At 48.5% G+C, this 12,417-nt stretch overlaps 1 protein-coding gene and 1 non-coding gene across 3 annotated transcripts in view; one reads left to right on the forward strand and one right to left on the reverse strand.

Annotated features, from left to right (window-relative positions):
- The window catches only part of LOC124605832 (transmembrane protein 117-like), a 217,745-nt gene that overhangs the window by 172,920 nt on the left and 32,408 nt on the right, over positions 1–12,417 (reverse strand). The gene's annotated exons all lie outside the window — the stretch shown is intronic.
- Positions 5,312–5,385, forward strand: Trnas-cga. Its single transcript has one exon. It is a non-coding gene; the product is annotated as a tRNA-Ser (tRNA).

The raw sequence follows: 12,417 nt of genomic DNA on the forward strand, positions 1-12,417 counted from the left end.
ACGACGTTCTTCAAAAATGGTTCAAATGGCTCTGAGCACTATGCGACTTAACTTCTGAGGTCATTAGTCGCCTAGAACTTAGAACTAATTAAACCTAACTAACCTAAGGACATCACACACATCCATGCCCGAGGCAGAGCATTTTTTTTTTTTTTTTTTGGAGCACAAGAGAAAGAAAACAAATAGGCTGCAGATAGAGAGCTATGTGTGAAAGGGATAAACATGTGTAAGGAGAAAAAAAAAACTTAGAAGAGGAGGAGAAAAGAGAACTGAAATAAAATATGAATACTTTCCGCGCCATGCTCCACTTTGACGCGCCAGCAGAACAAAATGCATTCTATCATTGACCATTGAAGGGGAACGTGGGATCGTCCAGCCTTGGCCGGCACGGTTCGTTGAGATTCCAGCTTTGAGGCGGGTTGGTGAAAATGCTCTGTAAATAGTTCGCGAAAGTGGCCCGATAGTGTCGATGCCGGCGAAGGGTGTGGTGATACACTTGGAGGCGTGTCCAAAAGTCCGCCGGATCGACGATGTCGTCTCGGAAGAGGTAGTCGACAGCCATGCCACTGATCCATGTGATGGCGTGCCACTTAGCCGATGGAAAGTAGGTCGTGTCGGGATATATCATCATAGTGGGAGAAACGTGATGTGGTGGGACTCGGAGGTAGAAAGCCACAATCTTCTGTACGAGGGTCCAGACAGATGCTGCTGGCCCACACTCAAAACGATGTAAATCTGTATCTTCGACATTGCACTTGAGGCACAGGGGTGAGTCCACCAGTGCGATGCGATGCAGTTTCTGTCTTGTAGTATACTTGCCGTTGACGAGAAGGTACCACATAGAGGTGGTGTCGGTGGTGTGATATGGTTGGTGGATCGTTTGCCAAACTGTAGGCCATGAAACCTGGGGGTGACGTGTTTCGACGGGGTTGCGGGGTGGAGACTTTCGGAGAAGGCGGTAGATGTCGCGGGTGGTCGTCTTCCTGGTCCTGGGGAGCTCGGTGCATATGTAGCTGTACTCCAAAAAGAAACGGCCGATATGTGACATCGGAGGTGGGATGTGTGCCAAAGACGTCGGTGGGCGTCTCGAAACAGGCGCGAGCTCGGTGGTCAACATTCCAGTAAAACTAGCATTTTGGCTTTTCCATAACCGGAGCATAGTATTGGTGTAAAGTGCCGTTGTCCTGGCTCTCACATTAACCAGATCGAGGCCACCGTCCCGCTTCGGTAAGGTGAGAGCTTCATACTGGACTTTGAAGATGTGTCCAGAACAAATGAAATAGCCGAATGCCGCCTGTAACCTGGCCGCCATTGTCGCAGTGATGGGCAGAATCTGCGCTATATGGGGTATCCGAGCTGCCAGATGGGTATTGACGAAGGTGACTCTCTGGCACATATTCAGCGGGCGTAGTATGTGATTTTGTATGTTGGCCCGGATGCGTTGCAGCAGCGCACGAAAATTGATCGCCGAGGTGCGGCGAATGTCTCGCGTGTACACCAATCCGAGACAACGAATGGTGTCTACCAGTTGAAATGGAACTACGCTGTCTGCGGGAAGGCCGCGGCCGATCTTCATGGCGCATGATTTTGCCACGTTCATAACGCTCCCTGCCCCTGCACTGTAACGGGTAATCCACTGCATCGCAGCTTGTACTTCAGCCGCTGAACGTACGACGAGGGCCAAGTCGTCCGCGTAAGCTCGGCAGCGGAACATATGATCCCGGAGTGGAATACCTGTCAAACGTCGCCGTAATCCGCAAATGAGTGGTTCCATCGCAATGGCATAAAGTATCGTCGACAAAGGGCAACCCTGCCGTACTGAGCGTTCAATCCGTATAGGTTCTGTAAGTCTGCCGTTGACGAGAAGTCTGGACGTTGCTCCACGAAGGAGCCGCATAATCACTTGCGTGAACGTCGGGGGAATTGCCATTCGGTCCATCACTGCGTTGAGGAATGCATGATTGACGCGGTCAAACGCTTGTTTGAAGTCGATGGAGATTAAAGCGCCTGGCAGTCGCGAGTGTGTTGCCACAGCGATCACATCTCGATATTCACTGAGGGCCGTCTGTATATTACGATCGCCGCCTAAGGATGTTTGTTCGTGGGAGACAATGTCCCGTAATACATGTTTGAGTCGCACTGCCAGAAGGCGTGTGAAAATCTTGAAGTCCGAATTGAGTAACGTGATCGGCCGATAACTGTCGAGTCGTGTTCCTCCTGCGGGTTTCGGGACTGGTACAAGTAAGCCTTCCATGAACATTGGTGGCGGGTTCGCCGCACCGGACAAAAGTTCCCTGTACATGTCCCTCCATCGTGGCATCATCAAATCTTGGAAGGTTCTGTAAAATTCGAGAGGTAAACCATCCGGGCCGGGAGATCGATTCAGAGACCCCTTGGCCACAGCGCCTTGGACGTCGTCGGTGGTCACTTCAGCAGTCAGGAGGGTTGCAGCTGCTGTGTTTAGAGTACCAAGTGTCTCATGGGCAACCTCAGCAATGGCCTCTGCACCGGCAGGTACTTCTTGATAGAAAAGTCTATAGTGCGTTGTGAATGCATCCGCAGTGGTAGCTTGCGAAGTCAGCCGTCGTCCATCAGGTAAGTCTAAAGTTGTCATTAAAGCCTGTCGGCGTCGACGAACATTTTGAACAATATGATGCATAGAAGGTTCTTCACCATTAATCCTGTCTTGGCTGCGGGCTCGTACAATGGCTCCCTCTAGACGGCATCTGGTCAAGGATAGAATCTTTGCCTTGATGCGTTGAGCTTCTTTGAGGCGTTCCGGGGATGGAGGATGATCCATGAGTTCACGTAGAGCGCTATAGTAGAAATCAGTTGTATGGTGATTCCACCTGGCTTTTGCTCTTCCATAGTGTGTCAATGTGCGTCGGATGGCCGGTTTGGCGCACAGCAACCACCACTGCAGTGTGGTTTCGTAACGCATAATGCGTTGAACACAGGTGTGCCACGTGTCGGTGACCTGTTGTCGACATTCAGGGTCCCGCAGTAGCGCGACATTGAGTTTCCAGGGTCCTGCACTGCGCCATATAGATTGTCGACGTAGGTTCATGGTACAGATATAGATGTCATGATCCGAAAAGGCAGACGGCCAACGTTCCGCGTCGAGGAGAACTGATTTTAGAGCGTTAGAGATGTATATTCTATCAAGTCGGCTGGCGGAGTGGCTCGTGATGTGTGTATACCCCGGGCGGTCGCCGTGTATCACTCGCCAAGTGTCGAGGAGACGAAGGCGGCGGACGAGGAAGCGAAGTTCGGGACATGTGGTGAAATGGGGGTATTGGTCTGCGCGCTCGAGAACACAGTTGAAATCTCCACCTACGATGAGATGATCGTATCGACCGAGGAATAAAGGAGTGATATCTTCTGTGTAGAGCTGGGAGCGATCCCTCCGTTTATCAGTGCCCGATGGGGCGTAGAGATTTATGATTTTGAGTCCTTCAACTGTTATGGCCACCCCTCGCGCTGTTGGGAGGTATGCGACATCGGAAACTGCAATTCCTTCTCGGAGGAGGATGGCTGCGCCTGTGTGTTCCATAGCTGCAGGGGCGGCGTACGTCTCATATCCATAACACCCAGTCCAAGTCGCTGTCCTCAGTTCTTGTAACAGGGCGATGTCGATGTCCGCTGCTCTTAGCGTGTCACGGAGCAGTTGAAGTTTAGCACGGGAGCCGATATTATTAGTATTGATAGTAGCTATTCGGTACGCCTGATGGGAGATCCGTGCTGTTGATAGGGTCGTAGCTGGTGAAGATTGTTGTGGATGCTGGAAGTCCATAGAAGTCGCAGGATTCGCCGTAGAAACTTCCCCCATTTTAGTTTTGGTCTAACGGAGAAACAGATCTCATTTCCGCATCAGATGGAGGTGGGAAATCCGTGTCATCCGCCCATGAAAGGTGTCCGACAGGTTTGACCTCGGCGAGAGGTGGCAGCGCTGGCCGAGTCGGCCCAATGGCGTCGGTGACAACAGGCGTGCTATGTTCCATGGCTTCTGGGCGCGGGGCTTGCGCACGATCTCCGTTGGACGGTTCACCGTCTTGTGGATGACGTGTCTCCGTGGCAGAGGAGAAGGTGTTATCGTGTTCTCCGTCGGAGTGATGTGGCATCTCTTCGTCCTGCGGAGGGGGCTCAATGGTCGAGTCTGATGTCTTGCGGCGTTTTTTTCGTCGTTTGGGCGACTTCTGCTTTCGGCAATGAGTTTCGGTGTCTGAGGAAGGAAGAGATTCACGTCGTTCCGGTACAAAAGCCGCGGGTGCTATGATGCGGTCTTCATTCTCCAGAACACTCTCATTGGTATCCTTGTGATCTTCTAGCGTGGGTGTGTCCGGCTGTTGGACTTGTTCACGGGCGGCATCGCCGGTGCCTAGGTGCTGGGACGCCTCCGGGCGTATCGGACCAGAGAGACGCTCGTGAACGGCGCCTTGTGAGGGCTGGACGTGCAGTGTCGCCGCATAGGTGACTGGAAGGGTGGTCACGGTTCTGTCGGTGTTCGTATCGTCGGGCCTTAGTTGTGTGATGCGGCGTTGCAGGCATTCATTACGGACGTGGCCTTCTTGGCCACAACCGGAACATGTTCGAGGTTGTCCGTCGTAAATGACCACCGCACGGCAGCCGCCGATAGAAATGTACGATGGAACGTGCCGTTTGAGATCGATTCGGACTTGTCTCACACCATTAAGCACCGGATACGTCGTAAACTGTGCCCATGTCTCGGCTACGTGGCTCTGGACTTTTCCGAACGGACTTAGCGCCGCGATGACTTCATCTTCAGTCACCTCGAAAGGCAGTTCGAATACACGGATCGTCCGAAGGCCAAGTCCTGCATCGTCGACATCCACAGGCCCGACGCTTCCGTCGGAGTGCCGAAATTTTAGTCCATGTCGCGTCCTTTGAATGATCTCGTTGCAGGCAGCGTCGGAAGTCATCTTAACATAAACGACGCTGCTAATGATCGATAGGTGTATGCCGATGAGTTCGTCACGCGGGATCTTCACGTCTTCGCGTAGGAAGCGTTCGACGGCCAGTGCTTTGGGTCGTGCGTATTCGTTTGAGAAGGTGAACTTAAGAGTGTTCTTCCTGTAAGAGTTGGCCATTACAGCTTGTTCGACTGAGAAGCGCGGTGACGAGGAAGTAAACAAAACACTCCGCGCGCGCAGCGGCGTGGACGACCGAGCGCGGTGCGCACTGCTGCCCTGCCGACCGCAGACTGTACCAACTGAGCTACCGAAGCACAACTCACGCCCGGTGCTCACAGATTTACTTCTGCTTAAAGCTGTGAGTACCGGGCGTGAGTCGTGCTTCGGTAGCTCAGTTGGTAGAGCGCTTGCCCGCGAAAGGCAAAGGTCCCGAGTTCGAGTCTCGGTCGGGATACAGTTTTAATCTGCCAGGAAGTTTCATATCAGCGCACACTCCGCTGCAGAGTGAAAATCTCATTCTGGAAACATCCCCCAGGCTGTGGCTAAGCCATGTCTCCGCAATATCCTTTCTTTCAGGAGTGCTAGTTCTGCAAGGTTCGCAGGAGAGCTTCTGTAAAGTTTGGAAGGTAGGAGACGAGGTACTGGCAGAAGTAAAGCTGTGAGTACCGGGTGTGAGTCGTGCTTCGGTAGCTCAGTTGGTAGAGCACTTGCCCGCGAAAGGCAAAGGTCCCGAGTTCGAGTCTCGGTCGGGCACACAGTTTTAATCTGCCAGGAAGTTTCATAGCAGAGAGTATTGTTTATCGTCTCCCGCTCTCATACCTGCCGGGCCACATTTACTTCCACACCATGGCCCCAGGAGTTGGAGAGGTATGGGTCTCGATAATCATTGCTTTCTTGTCACCATTCAGTAGGCCGTCTACGGACAGTTGACGTCGTGTGGCCGCCACAAACGAGATTCATTGCTCAACACCACAGAATGCCTCTCCGTGTCCCAGACGATTTTGGCTTTACACCATGGAAATCTATGTTGCCTATGGCCGTAATATCAGCCTTGCTTCCAGTAATGTTCACGAGGTTTTTGCCTGTAACTTCTTCTCGCATTTCAGCTGTTCTCATCCGTTTATTCCGCAAAGCCAATCGATCAATCCGACACAGAAAGTAAACATCGTCATTTACACCAGAGATATGCGGCTCCCACAACGATTACACGAAAGTGGATTTTGTGCGATCTACTTTTGTCAAGGTGCCTGATGACGATGTAATGTAACATGGAAATTGGTAGCTTAATGAAGAGTTCAAAATTCATGGCTGAAGGCATACTGATGTTTACTTCAATGTAGGAAAATAGTCTGAGAGTGGCTCTATGAAGACTCGACCACGCAGAGTAGCAGATTTTCAAAGCAGTAAGTCTGAGAAAACTAAAAAGAGATGACTGGGAACATATACCTACCCTCCGTTAAGTCGACGGGCAACCTTGAAATACTGGTTATCTAGCAGTTCAGTATGTCCATTCAGGTTCAAGGTTCTTGTCACTCCAAGCAAAAGTCTTATGCGGTTACAGTTTGAAATTTGGCTCAAAGTTGTCTATAGCCTTGCTGTGCAATGGTGCAAAAGCATGGAGCCCTGCGACGTTACCGTAGGGCTTGACGACGCTTCAGAGAAAGGTGTTGATACATGCGAAAAAAAGGACGCAGCTCAGAAGTTCAAGTGAGCTGTGATGTAATGACGTCACACTGGCAGCACATTTCTCCACAATACTGTCCAACGCTACTGTGGACATGGCGTACAATGGGAATGTTGTTGCAATCCCTCTTACCCATATTTCACCCACTCATTTCCTACCTCTACGATGGAGGTCAGAACCACCACGCCTAGCGTGGAAATCTACATCTACATAGATACGCCGCAAGCCATCGTACGGTGGGTGGCGGAGGGTACCGTGTACCACTATTAATTATTTCCTTTCCTGTTTCACTCGCAAATGGATCGAGGGGGAAAACGACAGTCTTTATGCCTCCGTATGAGCCCTAATTTCTCGTATCTTATCTTCGTGGTTATTACGCGCAATGTATGTTGGTGGCAATAGAAATCGTTCGGCAATCAGCTTCAAATGCCGTTTCTCTACATTTTCTCAATAGTGTTTCTTGAAAAGAGCGTCGCTTTCTCTCCAGGGATTTCCATTTGAGTTCCCAAACCATCTCCGTAAAACTTACGTGTTGTTCGAACCTACCGGTAACAAATTTAACAGCCCACCTTTGAATTGCTTCGGTGCATTCCTTCAATCTGATCTGATACGGATCCCAAACACTCGAGCAGTACTCAAGAACAGATCGCACCAGCGTCCTATGTGCAGTCTCCTTTACAGGTGAACCACTCTTTCCTAAAATTCTAACAATGAACCGAAGTCGACCATTCGCTTTCCCTACCACAGTTCTCACATGCAAGTGCCATCTCATATCGTATTGCAACGCAGATATTTAAACGACGTGGCCGTGTCAAGCAGGACACTAGTACTACTGTATCCGAATATTACAGGTTTGATCTTTCTACTTATCCGCATCAGCTTACATTTTTCCACATTTGAGGCTAGCTGCTATTCATCACGCCAAGAAAATTTTGTCTAAGTCACCTTGTATCTTGCTACAGTCACTCAACTTCGACACCTACCATACGCCGTGCAACATAAGCAAACGACAGCAGATCGCTGCCCGCCCTGTCCGCCAAATCATTTATATACATAGAGAACAATACCGATCTTATCACACTTCCCTGGGGTAATCCTGACGATACGCTTCTCTCTGATGAACACTCGCTGTCGAGGACATCATATTGGGTACTATTATTTACAAAGTCTTCGGGCTACTCACGTATCTGTGAACTTATTCTATATGCTTGCACCTTCATTAACAGCCTGGATGGCCGAGTTGATGACGACTGGAAAAAGGTCTCAAGAGGTGGCAAAAATGGCGACAATGAAACAACCCCTTCCCTAGAGGCGTTCGTTTTCACACATTTCGCACTCGAAAACGACAATTTGCAGTACGATCTACAACAGGACGAATTCATTGAAAAATTTTGCCATTTCTGATACCCCTCGGAGGATTCAACGCTTTTCTAAGGACATCGTGGGGCAGCAACCCCCCTCAAGGTGGTGTCACCCCTTTGGAATGTAGCGTGACAGCAATTTTGCTTTGATATATGGGTTGAAACCGCTACGGATCGTTCAGAACCATTAGACGGAATCTGAACGTTATCCGAAGCAGAAAGGGGTTTTCATCCCTCCTTTTCCTCGCTCTCCTGTGGCGCGTGCACAGTGACCCCTTCCCATTGTGTTCACAGTGCCTTTGGGCGGAACTGTCGTGAAATATGGTGCCAATGTGACATCATTAACCCACATTGCAGCTTACATGAACTCCTGAGTTGTGGCCTTTTTTTTCGCATGTGTCGCCACCTTGCTGTCTGAAGTGTCTCCGACCCAGATAGTGACACCACCGTGCGCCATGCTTCTATATCATTACAGGGGAAAGTTGTAGGCATCTGCTATATAAATTTCAGCGTCGCAATGGGAGACAACTGCGGGGTTTAAACCGTTGCTCTGTAATTGTGTTGCATAGTGTATTTTCAACAGAAATATTAGTCTCCCAGTGTATTAAGTTTGTGAGGCTGTAGGGAGCGAAGCGGCAGCATTCTGAGTGACTTTTGTTTGGCAGTGACAGCAGATGTCTTCAAGCGTACATCGGAGGTGTTTCAGTGTATGAAAGCATTATTGCAGGTTGCTTAGGAGAGATAAGAAATGAACTCTGTATACTCGCTTTAATCTTCCCAGCTGATCCTATACGTCATCTTCGAACTCGTCTTCACCTCACGCTCGGAGACTGGACTTGTGAATCTCCGCGACTGCCCGCTAAATTGAAAACTCGTCACTTGAGTCTGTTGTCGGGGACTATACTCAGCGTACAAAGGACAGCGAGTACACGATTTCGCAAGCATAGCCGAGGACTAGCTATCGACTCGTTACCGAGTCTGCGGCAGCATTACAAGAAAACAGGACATGATGTTTAAGTATGTTCTCTAAATGGTGATTATTTATTAAAAACGTCCCAGAAATGAATGCTGAACGGCACAATGTGCTGAAGCCCGAAGGCGCCAGTTGACATAACCAAAATAAAGAATATACAAATGGCATCTTTTCGTCGCTGAGACATAATAACACTCCTGTGCGCTTCAGTAAGAGAAAATAAATCGAAGACTAGGAAGCGATCGCAGTGCCATCGTTCTCAGGTTCGTCGTACCTGCGGACCCAGCCGGTATGTGAGGCCAACGAGACACACAGGCCCTGTGGTGTGCGTCACCAGTGACGCTGCAGGCCTTACGATTTGCAGCGACCATTTCTGGCGAGGAGTGAGCTGATTTTTAGACCAGTTTAACACTTCGTAGCTGCGCGTTTAAGTACGCTCACGCTGCCGATAACACATGGGAAAGTTATCTTTCGATTTACGTACTGATTCCCTCCCTGGCCCCAAACATAGCCGAGTGTTCGTGAAGTATGTCGGTCAAGGCAACTAGTGTGACGTCACAAGTTTATTAAGGGACCCATGTTTCCAGTGGGCCCCGTCGGTAGCCTATAGCACTGGCGCAACAGCGGAACCTAGCGAGAAGGAACGAAGCCAAGATGGCACCGACATTACCACAGCGCCTTGATTTCTGACGTAGGCAACCTTCAACATGAGAGTCGTATTCACTCCGTTTCTGACGTCTAGTGCTTAGGCTGTCAGTCAGTATTACGTCATATTATGATCATATTTTAACCGTTTTACTTGCTACTAACAAGTGGCTGAGACAGTGAGTAGTCATTTAACAAGACTCAGTAGTATTTCATTGTTATTCACTCGAGCTTTTTCAGTAGTATTTGGTCCCAATATTTTTTAGGTGGGCAGTAAAAGAATAAAATATCAAGTAATTACATCTTTTTATGTACGCCATTTAACCGTTTTAAATTGTCTATTTTGGTTTGAGCTCAGCGACTCATTACATTGTAAATGGTGCAGGGAAAATTTTATACAATTAAACAAAAAACCTTAAACGCTGTGATATAGGCGGCTCAGTGGTAAAGTGACAGACCATGGACCCAAAAGTGTTGGGTTGGATTCCCCGTCAGTTTTAAGATTTTTATCTTTCATCTACCACTTCTTTCACCTCTGGAAACGTTTGTTAGAGTGAAAAATGGAGAGTTGCACGATGTTTCAGGGTGACTGATAAACAGTAGGTTCCTGTACAACTGGCTACGTAACTTAGTTCAATGGTAGAAAGAAGGCAACGGCGTATGACATCCAGCAGCACCATGTAAAGTAAAGCTCTGTCGTGTCCAAACCAGCTTTAGGTTTAACGACTGCTTAACCGTTACAGGTTTTCAAAAACTTTCAAAAACAATGATACTGACAAAATATCACACAGGGCACAAATGGTAGGGCATATTTCCAAACATCAAGGTGACGATGCTTCGGAGCCATGTAGATACGTCTAGAGAGATGATACTCCGCTTGACATGCCATGGGCTATTCTCTGAATATTTAAGCTAGGTAAGGAAATGACTGACAGATGTGGCGCCATACGTACAGCAGACCATATTGTACTAGAATGCCTTGTTTATGAAGATCTCCGGGCACATATGACAGGTATTGGACGCTAAGTAGCACTGTTGGAAACAGAGGCAAGACAGTAATTGGTGAGCTAAATATCAAACAATGTATCTGGGGGAAGGGGAGGGGGGGGGGTAATGTCTAGAAAATAAAGTAAGTGAAAGTGCTGAAGTGAGTAATGTGAGAGGTGAGAGTAGTAAATATCAGCCCGGATTCACTGACTCCGAGGGGGGAGGGGGGATTGTGTAGAAAATAACGTATTTGAAAGTGCTTAAGTAAATAATGTGAGAGTAGTAAGTATTACCGAGAATTCATCGACTCCGGAATTTAATCCCACACAGAGGGCGATCAAAGACAGTGGATATGTTGTCAACAACATGGCAGCTACAGCAGAAGCAGCAGAATGAATGAGAATTTGTGGGTGACTTACGTGGATCTCAGAGTCCAGCAAGAGCAGGCAACAGGCAGTGGAGGAGGGAATGGATCACGATGTTTCATTGGCTGACCCTATTGGGACTGCGGACGACGACGCTATTCGCCCGTTGCTCCTTCACAGAACTGGTGGGTCTAGGGTTTGGGATTGTTTGTGAATGGTATGGGTTTCCAGAAACTCTGGTTCTAGAGATTTAGCACTTTGTCGCAAGGAAAACGGGACTCACTTGTATTGATTAAGTGATGTTAGCATAGGTCATACAACATCTGATTGAAAGTATCCACATACCCTTTAGAGGACATCAATGTGTGCTATGTCCACACTTCGCCTTTGTGACAACTTGAACTGTGCTGGAGACACTTTCAATGAGGTGCCTGTACGTCTGTGGAGCAATGGCAGCCCATTCTTCCTCAAGAACAGCAACGAGAGAAGGTAGTGATGATGGATGCTACGGTCTGCAGCGAAGTCGACCTTTTAACTCATTCCAGACGTGTTGCCTTGGGTTTAGGTTGAGAATTTGGAAGAACCAGTCCATTTCAGGAGTGTTATTGTCTTCAAAACACTGTGTCACAGGTGCTGCTTTTCAATACGGTGCATTGCCGTGCTGATAAAAACAATCATCGTCTCCGAACTACACACAGTGCACAATAAAACCCGTTCACATCCTTCCGCGTTTAGCGTTTTCTTAATTGCAATAAAGGGACCACATCTGAACCACTAAAAACACACACATACTTTAACGTCGCGTCCGCTATACTTCAATGTTGGCACTATACGTAATGGAGGGTAGTGTTCTCCAGGCACTCGCCAGATCCAAATCCAGACCCTTTTCATCGGATTGGCACAGGGTACAACGTGAGTCATCACTCCAAATCACTCGTTTCCAATTATCCGCTGTCCAGTGGTGACGTTGTTTACATCACCTTAAGCTCAGCTTAGCTCTGATTATGGAAGTTTGTGGCTTTTGAGGAGCTGCTCGATCATTGTTGCCAATTATTTTTTACTCCATACGCATTGTCACTGCGCTAGCAGGATTGCTGGTACCACTTTGTAGTTCACGAGTGATTCCTTCCTATGATTTCATGCAATATTTTACAAACACCACCGGCCGAGGTGGGCGAGCGGTTCTAGGCGCTACAGTCTGGAACCGCGCGACCGCTACGGTCGCAGGTTCGAATCCTGCCTCGGGTATGGGTGTGTGTGATGTCCTTAGGTTAGTTAGGTTTGAGTAGTTCTAAGTTCTAGGTGACTGATGACCTCATAAATTAAGTCCCATAGGGCTCAGAACCATTTGAAGCATTTTTACAACCACCCTTGGTTTAGCTGTGGTTTTTCTTTCGCGTTTCCACGTCCAGTTACATCACCAATAGTCGAATTTATAAAGTTTTGAATGTCCTTCATGGGTTTGTTCTTG

The sequence above is a fragment of the Schistocerca americana genome, chromosome 3 (genome assembly GCF_021461395.2).
Source record: "Schistocerca americana isolate TAMUIC-IGC-003095 chromosome 3, iqSchAmer2.1, whole genome shotgun sequence".
In the NCBI taxonomy this organism is placed as follows: domain Eukaryota; kingdom Metazoa; phylum Arthropoda; class Insecta; order Orthoptera; family Acrididae; genus Schistocerca; species Schistocerca americana.